Genomic DNA, 14,665 nt, shown 5'->3' with positions numbered 1-14,665 from the left:
AAATTTGTTTTCATTGATGAAAAATATTTTGACAAAATATTTCCATCTAAATTTCCTTTAACATATCCTGTAAGGCTGTTTTAATAGACATGAATTCGTTTAACCTCTGTTTATCTGGGAAACTTTTAATCTCTCCTTCAATTCTAAATGACAGCCTTACTGGGTAGAGCATACTTGGTTGTAGATTTTTCCCTTTCAGTAGTTTGAATAGTTCATACCACACCCTTCTGGTTTGTAAACTTTCTGCTAATAAATCTGATAGCTTTATGAAGTTCCTCTTGTAGGTAATTGTCTTCCTTTCTCTTGATGCTTTTAAGATTCTCTCTTTATCTTCAATCTTTGCCATTTCAGTTACTATTCTTCTTTGTATTGTCTTCCTGGTGTTCATTTTATTAAGGGATTTCTGCATTCTAGGACCAGGATGTCTATTTTCTTCCCCAGACTGTGGAAGTTTTCAGCTGTTATTTAGTCCAATAGATTTTCTATCACCTTGTCTCTCTCTTCTCCTTCTGGGAGAAGGATATTTAATATCCTCCTGGGGCAAATATAGTTTCATTTGAAATTGTTTCAGAGCTTTCTTAGCATCTTCTCATTTTTAAATATTGTTATTTCCACTGTTCCTCAGCTTGGTTATTCTGCACTTGCCAATTTCTACCTCAATGATGCTTTCCTTAGCTGCTGCTGTCTACTCTTCATTCCCTCTAGTGTATTTTTCTTTTCAGTTATTGTATTTTTCAGCTCTGAATGGCTCTTTTTCATATTTTCTATCTCATTGAAATTTTCATTGAGATCCTCAATTCTTCTCCCCATTCAGGTGCACATGCTACTTTTAATTCTTTATCATGAAGATTGTTTATCTTTGTTCCACATACATGTGTCTATCTTGTCTTTTGTTTGAGACATATTCCACTGTACCATAATTTTGTCTAAGTTTATGTTTCTTCCTTTGTGTTAGATAAATCAGCAATGCTGCCTGGTGTTGGACATAGTGGCTGTGTGCAGTAGGTGACCTGTGGTGCCCAGAAGCTCAAATGCTCTGCTAGACAAAGACCAGTTTTCTGCTGTGGTTGATTGGTGGCCAGGAGAGTATGCCATTGGCTTTCTGTGGGTGGGGCTTGCCTTTCAACTTCTCTGCCACTAATGGTGGGTCCACAACTAGCCTCTGCTTGTCCTTTGTCTGAAGTGAGGGATTTCTTTTGGGAATCCCAGTGGGAATGCTTGTTATTAATGACAGACCTCTACTGGGCCTAGAGTTGTAGGTGGGGCAGGTCTCCAGGGGAAAGCTGGAGATGAACCAGAGGTGCAGGTGTACAATATCAGAACTGTTTCTGAAAACATCTGTCCAGTTGGTCTGAGGGCAGCTGGAAATGTGTTCCTCTCTCTAGAGATTGCTCCCTCAGACCCTGCCACTGTAGCACACTTCCAACAATTAGCAAATCTTTCAGACTGCCACCTCTGTTTTGGGTGAGAACTGACAGGGCACATAGTCCTGTTTGGGCAGGACTGACAGGGCACACTGGTCCTCCACAAGTGAGAGGAGCCTTGCTCTCCCTCCCAGAGCTCCAGCTCTCCCTGACATCTGGTCCTGCTGATTATCAAGCCCCAATTCAATGTGTACCCTTCTACCTGGAGCTTATCTCCAGGGCCATGTATGCCACATTCCTGATTGGTTAAGCCTCTATTCCATTTCTCTCCCTCCTGATTGTGGACTTTTATAAGGGGATGGCTTGGGTCACAAATGATAATGGCTATGCCCCCTTAAACTTCTCAGTGTGGTCTTCCCTTCCTTGCCAGTTATAGATAGTTTATTATGCAGTCTGAAGGTCATTTTCAGGGTTATAGTCAATGCAGTTTCTTCCATGGTGTGCAGGTATAACAGGTGATTGAAGTGACCTCAATTCCAAAATTTTTCTCCAAGTCTGATATACTTTTTAAAAATTGTTCTGCCCTATTTAAACCAATAGATTTCCATAAATATTTCACAAGAAACTTATAAATTTACAAACACACACATCTTCTGGGGTTTTGAGTCTTCTGAATATGAACACAGCATATTTTATCATTTATTTGACTTACTTAAATTTCTTTTAGCAGTATTTTGTAAGGTATTCCTCATGCTTTTTAAAAATTATCCTTGGTGGGCGGAGCCAACATGGCGGCGTGAGTAGGACAGTGGGAATCTCCTCCCAAAATCATATAGACTTTTGAAAATACAACAAACACATCTAGCCCTAAAAGGGAGACCAGAAGACGCAGGACAGTGGCCAGACTGCAGCTACACCAGCGAGAACCCAGCGACTGGTGAAAGGGGGTAAGATACAAGCCCAGGCCCGGCGGGACCCGAGCGCCCCTACCCCCAGCTTCCAGCGGGAGAAGAAGAGGCAGAGCGGGAGGGAGACGGAGCACAGGACTGCCGAACACCCAACCCCAGCCATCCGGGCCAGAGCGCAGACACAGTATATGCACAGGGGGCCCTAGATACTGGGGGAACAGGGAGTAAGACCTCTGAGCAGGTGCCGAAGCTGATGCCCCTGTGACAAAGAAAAGCAGGGGCTTTTTGAAAGTCTTAAAGGGACAGGGACTTAACAGCTTGACGGAAACAACCCAGGTCACAGTACAGCAGCTGGAAATTACAGGGAAAACCGGGTGCACTAAGCCCCTGGGCAACAGCTCTGAGACCCCTCACGGAGGTAAACAGTCAAGCAGCCCCCCCATCCATTACCCCACCGGGCGCTGCGAAAGCAGAGAAGCAGCCTGAGACAAATTCCGCCCACAGAAAGGGAAATTTCTCCCTTCCGGCCAGGCAAGACACAAAGACCCACTCTACACGCAATTACCCAACACAAGCCACTAGGGGTCGCAGTTGTCCCAGTAAAGAAAGGCCAGTAGCAAGTGAAAATTTTGGCCCTCCCAGCTGACAGTCAATAGCACCTGTCAATATGAAAAGGCAAAAAAATATGATCCAGACAAGACTAATCCAGACAGCTTCGGCATCTGCTACATCTTCCCCTGAGAAGGAATCTAGGGAGATAGATTTAACCAGTCTTCCTGAAAAATAATTCAAAACAAAAGTCATAACCATGCTGATGGACGTGCAGAGAAATATGCAAAAACTAAAGAAGGAGAATTCAGAAATGAAACAAGCTCTGGAAGGACTTCAAAACAGAATGGACGAGATGCAAGAGACCATTAATGGACTAGAAAACAGAGAACAGGAACGCAGAGAAGCTGATGCAGAGAGAGAGAAAAGGATCTCCATGAATGATAGAATTTTAAGAGAGCTGAGCGACCAATCAAAAAGGAACAATGTAAGAATTATAGGTATTCCAGAAGAAGTAGAGAGAGAAAAGGGGATAGAAAATGTCTTTGAAGAAATAATTGCTGAAAACTTCCCCAAACTAGGGGAAGAAATGGCCTCTCAGACCACAGAGGTACACAGAACACCCATGACAAGGGATCCAAGGAGGGCAACACCAAGACAAATAATAATTAAAATGGCAAAGATCAAAGACAAGGACAAAGTATTACAGGCAGCCAGAGAGAAAAAAAAAGGTTATCTACAAAGGAAAACCCATCAGGCTATCATCAGACTTCTCAACAGAAACCCTACAGGCCAGAAGGGAATGGCATGATATACTTAATGCAATGAAACAGAAGGGCCTCGAACCAAGACTACTGTATCCAGCACGAATATCATTTAAATATGAAGGAGGGATTAAACAATTCCCAGACAAGCAAAAGTTCAGGGAATTTGCCTCCCACAAACCACCTCTAAAGGGCATCCTACAGGGACTGCTTTAGATGGGAGCACTCCTAAAAAGAGCACAGAACAAAACACCCAACATATGAAGAAGGGAGGAGGAGGAACAAGAAGGGAGAGAAATAAAGAATCATCAGACTGTGTTTATAATAGCTCAACAAGCGAGTTAAGTTAGACAGTAAGATAGTATGGAAGCTAAACCTGAAAATTTGGTAACCACAAACTTAAAGCCTGCAATGGCAATAAATTCATACCTTTCAATAATCACCCTAAATGTAAATGGACTGAATGGACCAATCAAAAGACACAGAGTAATAGAATGGATAAAAATGCAAGATCCATCCATATGCTGCTTACAAGAGACTCACCTCAAACCCAAAGACGCGCACAGACTTAAAGTCAAGGGATGGAAAAAGATATTTCAAGCAAACAACAGAGAGAAGAAAGCAGGTGTTGCAATTCTGGTATCAGGCAAAACAGACTTCCAAATAAAGATAGTAACAAAACACAAAGAAGGACATTACATAATGATAAAGGGCTCAGTCCATCAAGAGGATATAACCATTATAAATATATATGCACCCAATACAGGAGCACCAACATACCTGAAACAAATATTAATAGAACTAAAGGAGGAAGTAGAATGCAATGCATTCATTCTGGGAGACTTCAACACACCACTCACTCCAAAGGACACATCCACCAGCCAGAAAATAAGTAAGGACACAGAGGCACTGAACAACACACTAGAACAGATGGACCTAATAGACATCTACAGAACTCTAAATCCAATAGCAACAGGATACACATTCTTCTCAAGTGCACATGGAACATTCTCCAGAATAGACCACATACTAGGACACAAAAAGAGCCTCAGTAAATTCCAAAAGATTGAAACACTAACAACCAACTTTTCAGACAACAAAGGCATTAAACAAGAAATAAACTGTTCAAAGAAAGCAAAAAGGCTCACAAACACACGGAGGCTAAACAACACGCTCCTAAATAATCAATGGATCAATGACCAAATCAAAATGGAGATCCAGCAATATATGGAAACAAATGACAACAACAACACTAAGCCCCAACTTCTGTGGGACACAGCAAAAGCAGTCTTAAGAGGAAAGTATATAGCAATCCAAACATATTTAAAAAAGAAAGAGGAATACCAAATGAACAGTCTAATGTCACAACTATCGAAATTGGAAAAAGAAGAACAAATGAGGCCTAAGGTCAGCAGAAGGAGGGACATAATAAAGATCGGAGAAGAAATAAATAAAATTGAGAAGAATAAAACAGTAGCAAAAATCAATGAAACCAAGAGCTGGTTCTTCGAGAAAATAAACAAAATAGATAAGCCTCTAGCCAGACTTATTAAGAGGAAAAGAGATTCAACACAAATCAACAGTATCAGAAATGAGAAAGGAAAAATCACGACGGATCCCACAGAAATACAAAGAATTATTAGAGAATACTATGAAAACCTATATGCTAACAAGCTGGGAAACCTAGGAGAAATGGACAACTTCCTAGAAAAATACAACCTTCCAAGACTGACCCAAAAAGAAACAGAAAATCTAAACAGACCAATTACCAGCAATGAAATTGAAGCGGTAATCAAAAAACTACCAAAGAACAAAACCCCCGGGCCAGATGGATTTACCTCGGAATTTTATCAGACATACAGGGAAGACATAATACCCATTCTACTTAAAGTTTTCCAAGAAATAGAAGAGGAGGGGATAATCAAAAAACTCATTCTATGAAGCTAACATCACCCTAATACCAAAACCAGGCAAAGACACTACTAAAAATAAAACTACAGACCAATATCCCTGATGAATGTAGACGCAAAAATACTCAACAAAATTTTAGCAAACCGAATTCAAAAATACATCAAAACCATCGTACACCATAACCAAGTGGGATTCATCCCAGGGATGCAAGGATGGCACAACATTCGAAAGTCCATCAATATCATCCACCACATCAACAAAAGAAAGACAAAAACCACATGATAATCTCCATAGGTGCTGAAAAAGCATATGACAAAGTTCAACGTCCATTCATGATAAAAACTCTCAGCAAAATGGGAGTAGAGGGAAAGTACCTCAACATAATAAAGGCCATCTATGAAAAACCCACAGCCAACATTATATTGAACAGCGAGAAGCTGAAAGAATTTCCTCTGAGATCGGGGACTAGACAGGGATGCCCACTGTCCCCACTGTTATTTAACATAGTACTGGAGGTCCTAGCCACGGCAATCAGACAAAACAAAAAAATACAAGGAATCCAGATTGGCAAAGAAGAAGTTAGACACTCACTATTTCCACATGACATGATACTGTACATAAAAAACCCTAAAGACTCCACCCCATCAACTACTAGAACTGATATCGGAGTACACCAAAGTTGCAGGATACAAAATCAACACACAGAAATCTGTGGTTTTCAAATATACTAACAATGAACCAACAGAAAGAGAAATCAGGAAAACAACTCCATTCACAATTGCATCAAAAAAAAAAAAATACCTAGCAATAAACTTAACCAAAGAAGTGAAAGACTTATATTCTGAAAACTTCAAGTCACTCTTAAAAGAAATTAAAGGGGGCACTAACAGATGGAAACGCATCCCATGCTCATGGCTAGGAAGAATTAATATCGTCAAAATGACCATCCTGCCCAAAGCAATATACAGATTTGATGCAATCCCTATGAAACTACCAGCAACATTCTTCAATGAACTGGAACAAGTAATTCAAAAATTCATATGGAACCAGCAAGGACCCCGATTAGCCAAAGCAATCCTGAGAAAGAAGAGTAAAGTAGGGGTGATCTCACTCCCCAAGTTCAAGCTCTATTATAAAGCCATAGTAATCAAGACAATTTGGTACTGGCACAAGAACAGAGTCACAGACCAATGGAACAGATAAGAGATTCCAGACATTAACCCAGGAATATATGGTCAATTAATATTTGATAAAGGAGCCATGGACATACAATGGGGAAATGACAGTCTCTTCAACAGATGGTGCTGGCAAAACTGGACAGCTACATGTAGGAGAATGAATCTGGACCATTGTCTAACCCCATATACAAAAGTAAACTCAAAATGGATCAAAGACCTGAATGTAAGTCACGAAACCATTAAAATCTTGGAAGAAAACATGGACAAAAACCTCTTAGACATAAACATGAGTGACCTCTTCTTGAACATATCTCCCCAGGCAAGGAAAACAACAGCAAAAATGAACAAGTGTGACTATATTAAGCTGAAAAGCTTCTGTACAGCAAAAGACACCATCAATAAAACAAAAAGGAACCCTACAGTATGGGAGAATATATTTGAAAATGACACATCCGATAAAGGCTTGACGTCCAGAATATATAAAGAGCTCACACACCTCAACAAACAAAAAACAAATAACCCAATTAAAAAATGGCACAGGAACTGAACAGACGGTTCTCCAAAAAAGAAATACAAATGGCCAACAGACACATGAAAAGATGTTCCACATCGCTAATTATCAGAGAAATGCAAATTAAAACTAAAATGAGGTATCACCTCACACCAGTAAGGATGGCTGCCATCCAAAAGACAAACAACAACAAATGTTGGCGAGGCTGTGGAGAAAGGGGAACCCTCCTACACTGCTGGTGGGAATGTAAATTAGTTCAACCATCGCAGAAAGCAGTATGGAGGTACATCAAAATGCTCAAAACATTTAACCCAGGAATTGTACTCCTAGGAATTTACCCTAAGAATGCAGCAATCAAGTATGAGAAAGAGCAATGTACCCCTATGTTTATCGCAGCACTATTTATAATAGCCAAGAATTGGAAGCAACCTAAATGTCCATCGATAGATGAATGGATAAAGAAGATGTGGTACATATACACAATGGACTACTACTCAGCCATAAGAAAAGGGCAAATCCTAGCATTTGCAGCAACATGGATGGAGCTGGAGGATATTATGCTCAGTGAAACAAGCCAAGCAGAGAAAGAGAAATATCAAATGATTTCACTCATCTGTGGAATATAAGAACAAAGGAAAAACTGAAGGAACAAAACAGCAACAGAATCACAGAACTCAAGAACGGACTAACAGGAACCAAAGGAAAAGGGACTGGGGAGGGTGGGTGGGTAGGGACGGATAAGGGGGGGCAGAAAAAGAGGGGTATTAAGATTAGCATCCATAGCGTGGTGGTAGAAAGGGGAGGGCTGTACAACACAGAGAAGACAAGTAGTGATTCTACAATAGGTTGCTACGCTGATGGACAGTGACTGTGAAGGAGTATATAGGGGGGACCTTGTATAGGGGAGAGCCTAGTAAACAAAGTATTCGTCATGTAAGTGTAGATTAATGATTAAAAAAAAAAAAAGCAGTTCCTATGTGGTGACCTCTAATGAGTTCAACACAATGATATAAAGGGCATATAAAAGTGTATGCAAAGGGTCTGTTTGTGTTTATACAGAGGATCAAAGCCTAATTTGGCTACCCCGAAAAAAAACTAAGATACAATATGAAAAAGAACTTCCAACATCAGCACTCTCGGGGCGACTCATGACAGAAGATGATCAGCAAAAAAAAAAAAACTCCAACAAAGATCCAAGCACTGTCACAGGTGTAGATGCACGCATCCCACCAGTTCCTGGACTTGCCATGGGAATGATTAAGTAGATATCTAAGCTGGACTGTGCATACAGTAAAACAAAAAATTGGACTGGATCTATACTGTTGGAACTCAACCAAGAATTAGGAGAAGTGCAAATTGTAGCACTCCAAAATCTTACAACCACAGACTATTTATCATTAAAAGAACATATGGTATATGAACAGTCCCAGGAATGGGTTGTTATAGTTTATTTGAATTCTCTCAGACTGTTTAAGTTCAGTCGGACAATTTCCACCATATCATAGATAAGTTTTCACAAATGCCTAAGTTGCCTAACTGGTTTTCTTGGTTTCACTGGAGATGGCTGGTAGTTACAGGTATGCTTTGGTTAGGTAACTATATTCCTATTATGTTAATATGTGTGCACAATTTAATTAGTAGTTTAAAACCTATCCATGCTGAAGTTACTCTACAAGAATATATGTCAAAGAAATAATCAATCTTCCCAGGTTTTCTTCCGCCTGCTACTTCTATAGCTTTTCTTCTTCCTACCTAATCACAACCTTTAAATAGAACTCGTGCCACATGTCGAATTTACCGAGTATCATAATTCTTCCAAGTGGTAAAGACACCTCAAGACAAATGCTGGGCATAGAAGCTACAGGGCATAAATATGCAAAGAAGTAAAAAGCTAACCTTTTCAAACAATAAGGCTGCTCTCTCACTTACCAACTTAACATTTCCCTGTATGGCCCTGGAAGATGACTGGTTAGCCAGAGACGGGTAAGATTCCTCAAGGGAGGAACAATCTAAGACAGGCACAGTCGCAGGGGGCCATCTGGTGAGAAAATGGGGAACAGCAGAGGTGAGGCTTAGAACCTCCCCCCTCATGTTCTGAGAGAAATCTTCTGCATACATGGATGTTTATTGCCCTCGTCTAGCTCAGATTAACACGTAGTCTACAGGCACACACCTGATCATCTAAATTTGCTCTCTTACAACACTAAACTCTGTTTTCTACGTTTATCTCGTATCTACCTACTACTTCAGCATTTTATTAAAAATAATAATAGAGAAATGTGGTATCCACATATAAATCAAGTTTAAAAATCAAATGAATATTCATATTTGAACTGACTGTGTATAGTTCATAATGTATGAACAAAACCGAAAGCTTCTGTGATGACTGCCTTGCACTGTTCACCATGTAACTTATTCACTATGTAAGAATTTGTACTCCATGTAAGAATTTGTTCGTTATGCATCAGAAGATTGGAGACCGACGAAAATTAGGCTTGGGGTGGATTAATGATTGTGCATTGAGTATTGACCCCCCTATACAGAAATTTAGTGGGGTTAACAACTATTTGATCAATAAATATGAGAGATGCCCTCACAAAATATATATATATGTATATATACATATATATATATATATGTATATATACATATAAACACACTTCCAATTATAAAATAAATAAGTAACCGGGATGTAATGTATAGCATAAGGAATATAGTCAGAATATTGTAACAACTTGGTATGGTGATAGCTTGTACCTAGAGTTATCATGTATATAAATGTTGAATCACTGTGTTGTACACCTGAAACTAATGTAATGTAATACTGTTGTCAAATACCCTTCAATAGAAAAAAAAAAATTATCCTTTATATTTAACATTTTATTGTTATTAAAAGTGTTTTCCAAATATCAGTTTTTACTTTTTGTTGTTTGAAAATACATTTGATTTTGTATAATGACCTTGTAATCTGTGATTTGTATAAATTTATTTGCTGCTTCTATTAAATTTTTAAAACATAGTCTCTGTGATTTCATATATACACAATAATTTTATTTACAAATAAACTTTTCTTCATTCTCTCAACTCAATATGCTGACTTTTAATTGTGGCTTCATCATTCATCTTGCCTTATTATGAGGATCTCTAGTGGAAATACTGAATTTGGACATACCTATGCTTGAAAGAAGGATTTCCGTTTTCCACTATTAGCTAAGATGTTAGGTACAGGGTTTTTTTAATAGAAACTCTTTAAAGGATTAACAAAACCCCGTTCTGTTATAGTTTGTTGAGAGTGTTTTTGCTGTGACTGTTGTTATTGAAACACAAAGCACTGCTGAAATTTTCATATCCTATATGCTTCTTCCTATTGAGACATTCTTTTTCATTTTTAAGACTTATTTTTGTATGGAAAGTAGCACTGTCTGTTTTCAAATGTTAAACCAGCTTCACATTTCTTGAATATATTTCATCTGGTCATGTTGTATTATCTTTGTGTACTTTGGAATATTTGATATGCTTATGTGTCCATGAGTGAATTTATTTCTTCACAAAAGATATTAATGAAGGCTTCTATATTATTTGTTTTTGATAAGTTTATATGACTGTCTGCTCAAAAAAATGATTTTGAAGGATATTTTATTATTTAGTATATTTCCAAAATATGACCGATCAGTTTTTGTATTTCTTATAGAGGAAATTGTCATGATTTGTGTCTGTTAAGATATTTGTAAATGTCATTTATGTTGTTGGAATTATTGGCAGAGCAGGCTGTAATATTTTTATCTTTTTACTGCCTGATATATTTTACTTAATTCCTGATACTGAAAGTGGTTTTTTTTTTCTTGATTAGTTAGGAAAGAGACTTCTATATTTTGATTTTAATATTTTAGTACCAATTTTTAATTTCATTGACATTCTCTATGTTTTCCCTCTGTATTTCATTGATTTCTGTTCTTATAATTATTTTTTATATTACCCTACTTTGCCTTGATCTGTCCTTATTTCTCTAGTTCCTAAAATATAAGATTCATCTTATAAATTTCATGTCCCTCTATCAGCATTTAAAACTGTATTTCTCTTTTGACAATACATTTGACAAATGTACTAAATATTTATTATGTGTCTGTCATTTCTTCATCTTTATTCATTTTTAAATTTTTCAAAGTATTTGAAGATTCTGACATACATTTCTCTTATGATCTCTGATTTGATTCAATTATACCACAGAAAATGCACCACAGGTTGTTATTTGCATTTACTGAATGTTTTGTTTTGGCTTATATATACTGAAAAAAAAACACTGAAAAAAATAATGTTCATGAATATAAACTGGGTAAATATAGAGGATTCCTTATTTCAAGACTTGAATTTTTTTCTTCTAACCATACTTATGACTAAGATTTCAGTGTCACAATACTTAAACTATATATTTTTCTTTTTTTTCTTATTTTTTCAGATTGTTTCATAGCACAAGTAGCTTAACATTAATTTATTTTTAATTAATGACCACTTCAGAATATCTTGAGTATATTTAAAAAATAACTTTATCACCTGTAACTTTTTATTGGTTATAAAACAAGAGGCACCCCTTTTAAAAACTTTCACAGGGGTAACATACAAGTTCAGCAGAAAAACAAAAACTAAAATTATAAGCCACTATGTTCAGTAACACTGAAAAAACAATCAACCCAGCCATTAATTAAACAAAGACAAAGTATGTGTTGTAATATCTAAAAATGAAACACTGGTTTAACTGTTAAAAATAAGCCATTATTATTAATTATATTACATGTTGAAGAAACAAAAATATGCTAAAACTTACACAGTTTATAAAATATAAAATTCATTTATAAAGAGAGAAAACATTAGAAGTTAAAAACTATAATCTTACAATCACATTATTTAAAGCTACAAAAAACCTAAAGTGTGATGTCAGCAAGGTGGCAGACTAAGCATATCCAAGAGATTTTTCCTTTCAGAAATATTGAAAATTGAGCAGAAACTCTCAGACCAAATGTGATCGTAACTGCAGAAAAATGTCCAGCATTTCCCAGCAACTTAAGAAATGCTGAAATTAGGAAAAAAGCAACTTGCACAGAGTAGGATTATGTACGTTATTTTAAAATTCCCTTATCCCAGCCTCCTCCATGGTACAGTGGTGAATTATTAAATCAGCAACAGTCCAAAGCAGTGATAGACCACATTCCCAATAGGTACCCTAATCACTGGTTCGGGAAGGAACAGAGCAGCTCCAACTCACATATTATCTGTGTGTGTGTATGTATTCAAACCAGTGTGGGAACTATCTGAAAGTGAACCATAAGGGGCTTACCTGTTTTTTCTAACATGGAATGCGGACTGGAAGACTGGTAAACGTTACTCAAAAATATTGCAATGGACACTGACAGACCACAGAAAACTAGGAAAATATTACTGGTAAAACAGAATTAACTACTGAAAGCTTGGGCAAGAAAGCTCTGGAAATTCATTGGAAATCTTGGACATTCACAAGTAGTCATGCATACAGGGCACTGTAGAAATCCATATGAGTGGTCATGGCAACATGTGCTGAGAAAAGACTGGAGAAGATGCAAAGCTTTTAACATAGGCTGGTACCTGCAAGCAGTGCAATGCTGGCACACAGTGGAAGGTGTCCAATAGAAAGCCAGTGTGCGTAGACCAGCAGTGTGCAGCTGTGTGTTTTACTTTTCTTCTCTTTTTCTCTTCTTCCTGGAATTCAACAGAATGTCTGTTAAAATGTGTGCTAAACACAAAGAAAAGTATATTACAGGACAGACTTCAGTGACTTCACACAGGGAAAATTGTTTAAAAGTAGATTGGAATGGTTCCTAAACAAATGAACTATTAGAGATTTCAATAATTTTTTAAAATCAGCCATTTTTGAGGGAAGGTGTGAGAATATGACTTCCAGAGTTACCACATCATAATAAGAAAATGTCCAATAGTCATGTAAACACAAACATACACACACACAAACCTAGGAACTAAAAAAAAAAAAAAGGAAATTATGTCCAAAGGAATAAAATAAATAACAAATATCATTGCTGATGAAGCTCAGTGTTTAAAATGACTGAAGAGAGATTTCCAACAAAGGCAAAAATATGCTCAACTTGATAAAAGTAGCCCTAGACCAAAAATAAAGAAAAACAGGAAAATGATGTGTAAACAAAATATTATTAATGAAATTATTGAAAGTATGGAAATGAACCAAACAAAATTCTATAGCTGAAAAACACAACCAGTGAAAAATTTAGTAGGAAAGGTTAACATCAGATATGAGCACAGAAATAAAAGAACAAACAAACTTGAATATACAACAGTTGAAATTATTGAATCTCATAACAAGAAAGAAAAATAAATGAAGAAAAATGACTAGAGCATAAGGATACTCTGCCATTAAGGAGGCCAGTACACAGAGTGCAAGGTTCTAAGAAGAAAAGAGAATGTGACAATATTTTAAGGAATATTGCACAAAATTCCCTATATTTGATGAAAGACACAATTTTACTCATGAAGCTTAAATAACTTTGAATAGGAAAAACTTAAAGAGATTGACAGCTGAGATTACAAGAAAGGGGTTGAAGGCATAAACAGAGACCCCAAGACAAAGGCTGATTCTTGAAGCAGCCAGTACCACACAGATCCTCACAGACGGGATCCTCTGTGGACAGCAGTAAGTTGCTCATCAGAAAGCAGACAGACGGGATGGAAGGTGGATGATATTTTCAAAATGCTGAAGGAAAGAAAATACTGTCAAACTAGAATTTTATGTCCAGTAACACTGTTCTTTAAACATGAGGAGAAAATAAGCCATTCACAGAAAAATAAAACATGAGAGATGTCACTTGTTGGCTTGTCCTATAAGAAATGCTAAAGTGAATAATTCCAACTGAAATGAAAGGAAACTACAGAATAAATCAATGCCCTGTGAAGAAATTAAAGATTTGATAGTGTTAAATATATGGGAAAAATGTAAATTCAGAATTATTCTTTCTTTAGAGAGTAATTGCATTGTAATTTTCTACATGATTTCAAAAACAAATGCTAAAAATTAATGTCAATGTCCTCACAACTTAAAAAGATGTAATTTGCAACAGCAATAACACAGAAACAGAGCATATAAACAGCTTTATGTTATTGAAATTAAGTTCTCATAAGTTCAAATTTGATTGCTGTAAATTTATAATGGGAAAAATAAACTTCAATGTAACAGTAAATATGTATTACAATATCCAAAAAAAAAGATATAGCAAAGGGAAATAAAACAATTCATTACAAAGTGAATAGAAATTGAATCAGTGTTGGAGGATATAAAAAGTAAAAAAGACATACAAAAAGAATAGCAATTGTCAGGCCTAAGTCCTTTATCAATAATCACTAAAAGTGTAAGTGGTAAACTAATCAAACGTCAAAATTAGTAGAATAAGTGAAACAACGTGATCCTGTTATGGGTCGTCCA

This window comes from Manis pentadactyla, chromosome 13 (genome assembly GCF_030020395.1).
Source record: "Manis pentadactyla isolate mManPen7 chromosome 13, mManPen7.hap1, whole genome shotgun sequence".
In the NCBI taxonomy this organism is placed as follows: Eukaryota; Metazoa; Chordata; class Mammalia; order Pholidota; family Manidae; genus Manis; species Manis pentadactyla.
Note: the sequence above shows the minus strand (reverse complement) of the source record.